The sequence below is a fragment of the Scomber scombrus genome, chromosome 22, assembly GCF_963691925.1.
Source record: "Scomber scombrus chromosome 22, fScoSco1.1, whole genome shotgun sequence".
Taxonomy (NCBI): Eukaryota; Metazoa; Chordata; class Actinopteri; order Scombriformes; family Scombridae; genus Scomber; species Scomber scombrus.
In genome coordinates, this window is record NC_084991.1 from 22,805,081 (window position 1) to 22,816,782 (window position 11,702).

An 11,702-nucleotide genomic window follows, 5' to 3' on the forward strand; every position below is an offset into this window, starting at 1 on the left:
CACAACAGGAGGGTTAAGTGTTGCTGGTTGAAAATTACAATTTATTTTTATTAGTAAATATATATGAAAGTGTATTATGTTTAGGTTGTTTTATGACAGGATAAATATGACTGCAGTCTCATGATCGTCCACTAGGCGGAGCTGCAGTATTTCCTCAAATGTTTCCCCCCCTCTCTCATGTGGGAGGTTTAATTCTTATTTTGGTGCTCTGGTTTGTTTACTTCATGTTGTTGAGGCCTCCTGAAAAAAAAAAAAAAAAAAGGTTGTATGATCAAGAATTTATTTTTTAAAATTCCTGGAAGTCTTTTAATCATTAAGACTCTGAGCAGGGGATTAGTATGCGTCTGAGGAAATTCTCTAGAAAGCTTTTCGCTGGTCTTTTTCTGTCCCATGTTCACACACAGCTCGACCTCTGCAGACGTGATTGTACATTAAAATGAAAACGGTGACATTTGGTCGCTCTTTCTCGCTCCAGCAGTCTTATTCCCTCCTGCTGGACTATTTTTAAGCATGAATGTGTCGTGCAGTGGACGATGCAAAGCAGATTAAATGCAGAGAAAGAGCTTCTGTATGTCTGTATGTTATTGGTTCAGTGCAGGCGGTAAAGATGGAAACATGTGCTGCATGTCTGTCGTGTTACACAGAGGGAAGCTGTGTGTGTGTGTGTGTGTGTGTGTGTGTGTGTGTGTGTGTGTGTGTGTGTGTGTGTGTGTGTGTGTGTGTGTGTGTGTGTGTGTGTGTGTGTGTGTGTGTGTGTGTGTGTGTGACTGAGTTGGATTTGATGATTCACTGCTCGGGATGTGAAACATCACGCTCACCTGCAGGGCTTTTTATCTTTCTGCTCTCAGCTTAGACAGTGGGAGGACTTTGACTTTCTGTTGTTTTTTTTTTTCCTCAGTCCCATCACTAATTTGGATTTATGTGTGGTTGCCATGGTTACAGAAGCTGAGTTTGCAATAAGCTCTTTGACCGTGACCCCGTCTTTCACCTCAGTGCGGAGGTGAAAACATAACAGTCGTAATAACAATAATATTAATAATAATAATCATAAAAAGTGGCTGCTGAAGGTCATTTTCACTAATCACCACAACAACCATTGTTCATACACTGTGAGTCATATTATTGTTGCACTGATACCAAACTGTGATTAAACATTAGCCAGTAGGTACGGAGTCCCAGTGGAGACAAAATAAACAAATTAAACAAACTAAAATAATTACACTTACTTTTGCAATCATTCTATTGTAACAGATAATAATAATAATAATAATAATAATACTAATAATAATAATAATACTACTACTACTACTACTACTACTACTACTACTACTACTACTACTAATAATAATAATAATAATAATAATAATATATGCATTTTTTTCAATTTTTTTATGTCAATTTTGAATTTCCCCCTAGTGGGATCAATAAAGTTACCCTATACCTATACCCTATAATACATAAATAAGTCTATTGAGTGGCCTTAAGGAAATATACTTCACAATATCATGTCAAATTTCAATGAATGTATCAATTAAAAACACGCTGAAAAAATAAATAAATTGAATAATTAGCAAATTCCACCTTTTTTTTTTTAAAGTTTGAGTTTCATATTACATTATCTAAGTACACAATAATGTATTAATAACTGCTATTAATTGATTAATGAGTGATATTTAAACATTGCAAAAGTGCTACTACATAAATAAAGTTTATTATTAGTAGAAGTATTAGTTTTCTAAAAGTATGATATTATTAAGGTGGCACACAGGCTTCATAAAATAATAATGAACAGGGATTTATTAATGACTGAAAAAACATTACAACAACAATAAAAATGCAATTAAGGTAATTATAGATGGGAGAATTTTAGTGTCCAAGAGGTGATGATATATTTTTTTAAAAATAGATCAAAGAAAAAATAAAATATATACTAGAATAGAATGAAGTGGAGATGAGGTGAGGAAGGAACATCTGTCTTATCAATATCAAACAGTTAAGTTTTCTAGAAGTGATAACATATTAGTTTAGTAAGTTGGTTGACATTTACTGTCTCTGGGACTCCATACACTTACAGCCATATTCAGAATCTATAATATTAAATATTACTGACTTCGGAACAACAATTATATTACCGAAAAAATGAAATGCTTCCATCTGATCCATTTATTCAGGTTTGAACGATCATGGGGTCTCAGAAGTGACATATTTGGCTTTTTTGTCTGTATTTTAAGACGATAATTTATAAGAGCATTAAAAATAGAAATGTAAGACTTTTGAACATTAAAGATGTTGAATACAACTGTCTTATCTGCAGCTTTAATATAAAATATACAACAAAAAAAGTGGTGGTAGATGGAGTCCTAAAATAGATCTCAGAGGTGTGGCTGCTGGATCTGTTTTTCACCAGAGACCCTCCCTGACCTCCGGCTGTGAAGATGGCCGGCGGATCACGGAGCGCGCTCGGCATTATGTACTTAATAACAGACACTGCAAATCCCAGCGGGACGGGTCCCAGCATCATTCGGCACAGCTCTGCAGCCTGCGGGACTTAGCTTGAGCCAAAGTGTTTTTGCAACCATTACACAAATACAGCCGTAGTTTTAAAAGGATCTGTACACATTTCAGACCTCAGCAGAGAGAGAGAGAGGGAGGAAAAAAAACCTACACACTCACATCTCAAATCTGGATGCATTTAAATTGACCATATCCAAATCTGTTTTCACACCCAACCTACATAATCCAGAGATGGTCTGGCTGTTTCTTGCCTGGACGGGAATTACGGGGACTCTGACAGTGACGAGCACTCAGGAGGAGGCTACAGATGTTAATGTACACAGTATATTTTTATTTATTTACTATAAATAGTTGTCCTTAAAAAAAAAAAACCCTATACATCTACCCTCTTAATATGATACTCTGTGGTTTTATATAATAGCAGAGGGTGAGTTGAGTTTCGTAAGTGGAGTGGGTCTAATTCCGGGTTTTGTTTGGTCTGCTTTTCAGCATTTTAACAGTCGCTTTGGATAAAACCATCTGCCAAATGACAGAATGTAAATGAATAAAAGTCACTAAGCCAACATTGGTCACAACTCTACGCTCTGTAACATACAAACCTCTCTTATCTAATTATCAGATTTAAGCATGAAAATAAATGCAACTCTCACTCCAAAAAAATAAATACAACCATTTACTTCAGGAAAGTTTAGAGCTAAAAAGCTTAGAGTCAGTGTTTCCATATCAAGCTTTTTTTTTCACTCAATTGGACCTCGTTTTATTTAAATAGAAGGGTTATGATGGGTTGTGATCATTTAGGCTACTTTTTGAACCATTTGGGGTAAAACAAGTCTCCTGAAGTAAGAGTAGATTAAGATTGACAGACTCAATGACTGATAACTGAAACTTCATTTCTGTTTATTACAACTACATTGAAACTTTTCTTATTCTGTCAGTTTTGTAATAAAATACCCTTTAACATCTGATTATATGAATTTAAAACTTTTCATTTTTAAATTAACATTTTTATTAAAAATTGCACATTATAAATACATTCTGACTGTAACTGTGGTCTATACATTTATGATGATATAGCTGTTTCCAGGCTTTGGTTAGGCTACTTATTGAGATGTTATTAACTATTAAATTAATTGCCAATAATTTGAGAAGCATTCTGAGTCATTTATAAGAAAAAAATAATCTAAATCTTTTTTTTTTCATCCTCTATAACAGCAATGCCTTGAGTGTTTTGACTGTAGTGAAGTTAACCACAGTCAACCCAGCTGAATTTTATATTCATATGCAGTAGCGTAGTCAAAGTGCCTTTAGACTACCGTAATTACTGCAATAGCAGCGCAACAGAACTGCCCAATGTTGTTGACTGGATCAGATTCTGCTAATCTAATCTTTTTTTTCCCTGATTTTTTTTGTGCTTCTGTGGTTAATGTTGATATACGATCAGGAGTCTGCATGGGTTGTTTCATTGTGAACATTGACCATTCTCTGTGCTGTGTATTTGACATCTTGCCATAGTCGATCTGCTCTGTGCAGTTTGACTAAATTCATATTTTTATTCTGATGAGCATTGACTAGAGACATTAATGTTCCTCCATGCAAAAGTTGTTGAGATTTTTCAGCTCAGAGGTGAACATTTTAAAAATGTAACACGTTCAGTTCCTAAAACAAAACAGCCACTGAACTATTTAGTTTTGTAAAAGAATGAATACATTTAATCTCTTTACTCTCATGAAAATATATTAGCAACACCATAGTGGCAAAACAGGAAGTATAACAGCTAAAGTGTTAAGATGTAAAAGTCTCTGGTTAATGCAAACAGAGAAACAAAAAATCCTGTTAAAGAAACATACAAACGACTATAAAAAAAATGTTTAGGATCATACAATTAGCTACCAAAAGGAGAAAATCATTTCTTGTGAGGATCAGAGAGGATCTATGTACGAGCGTCACTCCATCCCTCGCTTATAAAACCATCTGAGATGAATGAAAGAACATTTAGAACAGCTCAGCGTCGACACAGCCCACATCTTCACACCTTCATCCTCACTGAGAGGGAAGTGTGATGGAGATGAGCTGCAGTTAGGATGTCTGCTGCAGAGATGTTCAACAGAGTCACAGAGGAAACATGAACTGATCCCAACCAACACCAACACGCTGCTGCAGTCACTCTCTTAAAGGATCTGCAGGGAGTCTGCACAGCGTTACATCACCTAAATGACCAAATCACACAGTCATGCTACTCAGAAACTGTATCCAGGATTAGGTAACACTTTACTCCACCCGACTGAAAGCACTGCGGAGAAAAGGTCACATAAACATCCAGTGATATGTAATTCAGAAAGCCTTTTTAGCAGTATTTACAAAACTCTGCTCCTTTATTGAGCTTTTTAGCCTCTTTTAACTCCTAGTTTAGATTTTTCAGCTCATTTCTAGTCTGGTTCAGTCTCACTGTGCATTACCTGCCCAGCAGCAAACAGGGAAAAACACAAAAAAAAGTGGAACATTTAGCAGCTAAAGAGCCAGATATGTTTCTCAGGAATTGGTGGAGACCAAAGCTAAACATAGTCAAGGAGACACTAAACACTAATTTAATGGGATTATCATGCTCCTGGATGTGGAAGTAAAAGATCGTCATCATCATGTAGTGTTCTTGACTTGCTGTGCCCCCTAGTGGCCACAAAATCGGTTAATACAGCTTTAATTAATGCATAAATGCCAAATGATGTTGACTCAAATTTGAGTGTGCAAGGGAGAGATTAGGCACTTTCTTTTGGAAAGAACCTCGCAATGATGTGACATGTTGCATGGTGTTACTTATGACCACAACAAAATAGGATACGATCATACGGTTTCTTTTTAATCCTAATATGTTCACAACCATCATGTGCAATGTGCAGCACAACACCATGGACGTTACTGGGAACAAAAATCTGAACTCTCATTTCTTACTTTCTCAGCAGCAAATCCTCCAGGACAAAGTATCCATGTGCCACATCTCTTATCTTTCTACCAGCAAAATCTCATTCCCCAAATTCAGAGATGAATCAGCAGAAAATCAGGCAGTGAAACCATTAGTTCTGCAGTCACCGTCACAGCTCGGTGTGGACGTCACATCACAAGCTGAGCACACACCTGGACCAGGCGGGTTAGGAGCAGATATACTACAGCTCGGTGCATGCGTCACGGCACAGGCTTAGAAAACCCCAGGATCACTCCAACCCCTTTGATCCAGCTCCCCAAATGCTAGTGGTTTGGAAACAATCATAAGAGAGTGTGGCACATCAGCCCACACTGGATAACCGTCGAAGTCGTTTCCCAGAAATGTAACCACAACATCATCATTGGGAATCAGGCCAGAATGAGAACCAGTACTCAAATCTATGCACAAAGCTGGAGCACACGACAGCAAACGTGACCAACGCGTATCTCTTGGCTTCAACAGCAGACACTTATCCTTCCACTGACCTTTCCCACGACATTAGTCACACACTCTGGAGCCATCAGGTCGCTTTGTAACTGCAGGTTTATGTAATGTAAGGAACCAGGAGGAGAAAATGTTGCACCGGCATGGGAGTTACCACAGTTGTCATCCCCGCTTTTACAATCACCCCAAGAGCAGGTCTCTGAAAAAATGACCCTTATGCATCAATACAAAATCATCATCATTCAGCTGCTTTAAGCGCGGTGGAGGGCTTCTCCTCAGTTACATAAGAAGCAACAACGAGGACAATGGGAGGACAAATCATAGACAAACTCCACATTGGTTTGCTTATCACCCTTTACCCAAAATCTCGTATGCTTTTAACTCAACCGATTTCCCCGTACCATCAATTCATCCTCAGCACATAAAGTCTCCTGAGCTTTCCCAGTGAGGTCGCACTGAAGCATCAACACATTGTCCGAATCTGGACTTTTTTGTTGTTGAATTTTTAACATTTTCAAAAAGAGAGAAAAACATCTTCACTCATTAAACTTTGGCACCAAACTCAACTGTCGCACTGACACTGGCGGTCATCACATTAGATCTCTTATTTTCTTCCTTCTTCCTCCAAGTTGTCATTGGAAAACAAAAATCGTAGATGTACTTTCTATGAGTTTTGTTGATCTTTGATCTTGATCTTTGGCTTATTGTAGATAACTGGAGCTCTGTTGTGCACATGTATGCTAATAACTCAAAAGATATCCCAGCCAGCACGTCCATGTGGGCCCATAAGGGTTAAATATGGGCTACAAATATGGGTCCCAAGTGGGTTTGTCTGCAGTTTCCATAGTGACTCCTCCTGTGTTTTGCTATATGGGCTTCAAGTGGATTCTGACTGGGTTTCAGGTGGAGCCCACTGGGTGAGACTCATGTAGACCCCATATGTTTGCCCATATGGGGTCTAAGTGGCATCAGAATGGACTTTAAATGGGGCCCATTGAGCCAGACCGCATGAGCTTCACATGTGGGACCCACAACATTTACACAGTTCAAGCCCACTCAGTACCCACATAGCCTGCATTTAACACATGTGTGACCCACATGGACATGCTGGCTGGGATCTGACCTTAAAGGATCAGATAGTCCAAATAACGCCAAAGGAAAAATTTGATATAAACCAAAATGCACCCAAACAGAGAGAATAGAAACATTTTCTCAGCTTATATTCAGCATGGATTCACTCAGGTATCAAACATAGTGACACACAGATCTACAGCATCACAACAAGACCCTGCCAGACCTGACTGGACTTGATCTAGTCCAAGTCCGGTTTCCTGTCAAAGTTTGGTCACGAGAAACAAATTGAAAAAATGAAAGAAAACAAAAACAGCATTTAAGTAAACTTAAATAAAACTTTAAAAAAAAATAAAAAATCTCTAAACTGCACTTTAATGACACTGGAAGTCACTGGGTTAAACATTGGCTCAGCACCAGAGATATACTCAATAATGAACGACCCAGTGTAAATGTTAATCTTTACATTACTTAGGTGGGTTTTCTACCCATTGATACTTTGTTAATTTTACAAAGTACCAATAGGTAGAAAACCACCAAATCACGTTCTTACTGTCTTGACCCTTGCTGGATAATTTTTAACCCAATATTTATTTATTTTTTGCCTTTATTTGATGCATGAAGTGCAGAAAGACAGGAAACAGGAGGACTATGACAAACAGTAAAGATCTACATCTGGAATCGAACTACAGATGTTACAGTTGTGTGGAAAACTTTAATTAATTTTTAATTTTTTACCCATTGTAAATACAGTTTTTGTCATCCTGTTTTTCCATGCGGTCATTTTGCTGTATTGGTCTATTCTGTACACACATGTGTCACGTGGATGCTCCTAATTAGCTTTCCTTCCATTTTTAGTGAAGCAAAATACTCAAGGAAAGTACCTCAAAATTGCTCAGTACTTTAATAAATGTTGTTGTTACTTTGAACCTCGGTCTCTCTCTAAAGCTTGGCTGTTGTGCATGACTATATTAGAAGTGTAATAAATTTAGCACTCAATGAAAATGTTTCAGTTTAATCCTCCATTGATCACATTTAAAAGGAATTGTAAAACACGGATACACAGCGTCATGTCTGCATCAGTGCTGACATACATCTGTGAGCAGCATCCACAGCCCCGAGGCTTTATTGGACGCCGTGTCGTTAACGGTGGCTGACCGATGAAATTCAATCAAGCGAGACCTTGTTGTGATTGGTCGGCGGTAGCATGTGACCCCGCCTCCTGCGTCTGCTGTTGGTGTGTTAGCTCGCCATGCAGTGACACCAACAAACAGCTCCGCTCTGATTACTACAAACAGCACTGCACACACACTCACATATCATCTATTTATATCTCCGGTTAGACATGGTGAATATTATTACTGAGTAATTAAATCTGTGTGTTCATGCATGGCTGATGTGGCACATGGAGTTGAACATGCGACTGTAGTCTGTCAGCCGAAAAAATAATAATTCAAAACAAAAAAAACAGAAGAAAGAAAGAGAGAGTTACATGACGCAGTTGTGCCACCTCGTCTGTGGATAATGAAACACCACAAACAGGATTTTCCCTCTTTAACCCCCTAAAAATAGCTCCCAAATTCATTGGGAGGGGTCTATTACTGTCCACCTGTGAGTCAAAACTATCAAACATCATGATATTATAATACAAAACTGTTACATCACATTACACAGAATATAAACTGCATTGCTCCACATTTTAAAAAGACATTCAATAAGTTATAACGGCCATTTTCTCACTGAATTTCAATGATGACGCAGATATTTATCTATATATCGACACTGTTGTAAACTATATGATCAGGACATTGTTTAGTTTGCACACCTTTTGGATCCAGCTGATCTTTGCAGAGGCTCCCAGCGGTTTACAACGATGCTATTAGGTCGCTGCTTCAGGTTCCCAGATGGCACAGTGCCAGTCTGTGTTCTCTGGTGTTCCTACATGTGAGGAGAGCACTTCCAAGACATCTGATGTACAATTTTATGTGTCGCTTGGATGAGTCAGAGAACCGCATCACAGAGGCTTTAACCAGCCTCAGGAAGAGCTGCTCTCAGTATTCATCCCAGCTCAGAAAGTCTCAATATGAACTGTTTTATTTAAATGATGAACAACCAATGGAGGTTTTATTTTCTATGTCTTTTCTTTTATTATTTCTCTTTTTATAAGCTCAATTTTAAAGTTGGCTGTTTGTTCTTGTCTCTGTGCAGTTTTGCATTCATCTGCTGAAGGAGGAAAAGTTTCTCCGAGCTCAACTTAAATCTCAGTTTAACACGAGTACCAACGATCAGGAGTTGTGATATCACAGCTGGTCTGCAAGGTCGTAGCCAGGATTTTTCAAATACTGAGGTCAAAATAAGACTAACATTTATATGCTAATGGTGTAATCCATTATGTATTTATGTCGCTTTCTTGCTGTGCATTTCTGAGTCATGCTCGCTGTTGTGGTCCAGTTCTTTCTTATCACTTCCAATTTTGCAACTTAAATCAACTCCTAGTTCAGTATTCTACAACTTCTATGGTTGCATATTTAAAAATTATAACTGCAATATATTATTTTCTTTGTTTGTTCTTTAAATGTGGAATGGAGCACGGCCTGCTGGGAGAAAAGGGCTCGTCCAATGAATGAACAGTTTGCAACATCGGGTCCAATTCACAAATGTAGACATAAACATATTTCTGGCGATTTTCAAGTCGCAGTTCACATATACTGCAGCAAATATGTTTCTAGAAGTGAGCACTATATAACTGCGACTTAAACATCTCCAGTAATATGCTGAATATTTGTGAATTTGTGATGAATCTGCTGATGGAAGCGCAACACAGCTGAAGCTGTTCGGTAAGGAAACCAGTTTAATTGGAAACCAGTTGGCAAATAACACCGGTGGATTTCAAGGCTTCACTCCTCAGCTGGCTATAGCCAACTGCTTTCGTTTTGACATGGCAGCGGTATCTGCAAGTACATGTCACGTAACGGTCCATTGATGCAAGGATAATTGTCTCAGCAGCTATTTTCACTTCACAATGAAACGAAACGGCCATGCTGGTCTGGTCCAGTATTCAACTTGAAGCCTGCAGGTCACAGATTCAGAGATTCTGTATTCGTACACGAAGGAGAAAATGTAGATGTTGTTTTAAGTATTTCTAACTTTCTTAAATACGTCGACATCTGGAGAGGATTTAATGACGGTGATAATAAAATATAATCTTCCAAACTCATACTTAGGTAAAAAGTCTTCTTGATTGTTGGTTCAAACTCCTTTAACACTGAAGAAACCACAAATAGTCATTTTACTGTCCAAGATGTGTTTTGCAGTGAGTTGTCATCCATTCATCCATACATACAACACAAAAACCAAAAGAGAAACAGATCTGGTAATGCATCTGAAATGCTCCCACAGCCTCTAAAGTGAGCTGCATGCTTTTTGCCTCGGTGTCCCACACACACAGACAAATTTCCACAAATATGTAAATAATTGCGTGTCAGAGTTTAAAACATTGTGGTCTGCAGCTGCACTAACTGTGCTGCCTTGTTGATAATTTGCATATTTTATTTCTCTGTGTTACCCCCGAGCCAATCACCTCACATTTGTAAGTACATGCTGTTTAATGTGCTGCAGCTGAGCAGCTAATTAACTCTGTATCCTGCTAACTGAGGTTAGAGGTGCACTTCTCCCCAGTTAATGTTTGTTTGGTGGCTCGTTCAACAACACTAAGCTGCAGGACAAGATGCGAGTTCATGTTTGTAAGTTAGATAAGAAGAAGAAGTCTTTAACAGGGAAGCTAATGTGGTACGATGCTCACGATTCTCGGCTCTTGTGTAGCAGGATGCAGTCAGGTTCAGTGTGACCGTCGGCTTTATGATAGTAATGTTAACCCTCCGTTTTTGTCCTCGAGTCAAGGAAGGAAGGGAGGAAGAAGGAAGGAAAGGAGGGAGGGAGGAAGGGGGGGAGGAAGGGAGGGAGGAAGGAAGGGAGGAAGGAAGAAGGAAGGAAAGGAGGAAGAAAGGAATGTGAGAAGGAAGGACGGAAGTAAAGGAGTGAGGAAGAAAGGGAGGAAAGGAAGGAAGGAAGGTAGGAGGGAGGGAGGAAAGAAGGAAGGAGAGAAGGAAGGAAGTAAATGAGGGAGAAAGGAAAAGAGCAAGGAAGGAAAGAAGGACAGAGGAACAAAGGAAGGGGGGAAGGTAGGGGGAGGAAGGAGGGAAGGAAAGAAGAAGGGAGGGAGGAAAGAAGGACAGAAGGAAGGAAGAAAAGGGGATGGAGGAAGGAAAGAAGGAAGGGAGGAAAGAGAGAGGAAGGAAAGAAAGAGAGAAGGAGGGAAGTAGGAAGGACAGACAGAAGGAAGGAAGGGAGGAAAGGAGGAACAGTCAAAACAGACGGGGTCAATTTGACCCGGGAAGACGACACGAAGGACAGACACGTTCTCACTTCATACAAGCTGTTATCTGTACTGAATATAAACCTGGATGCAGCAGATCACAGCTCATGTTATTTAGAAAGCAGAGAAGAAGAAGAAAACATGTATTTTAATTTCAGTAGGGCTCTAAATAACTCAGTATTGAAGCAGTTGCAGTTATATCAATTAATTCAGAGATACGATGTTACACAAGACAAGTAAAAGACTCTGTGATGTTTGACAGTGATCAGGACCGACTGTGAGCTGGAAAAGATCCGCCTCAGTTTGACCTTTGGTCAAAGT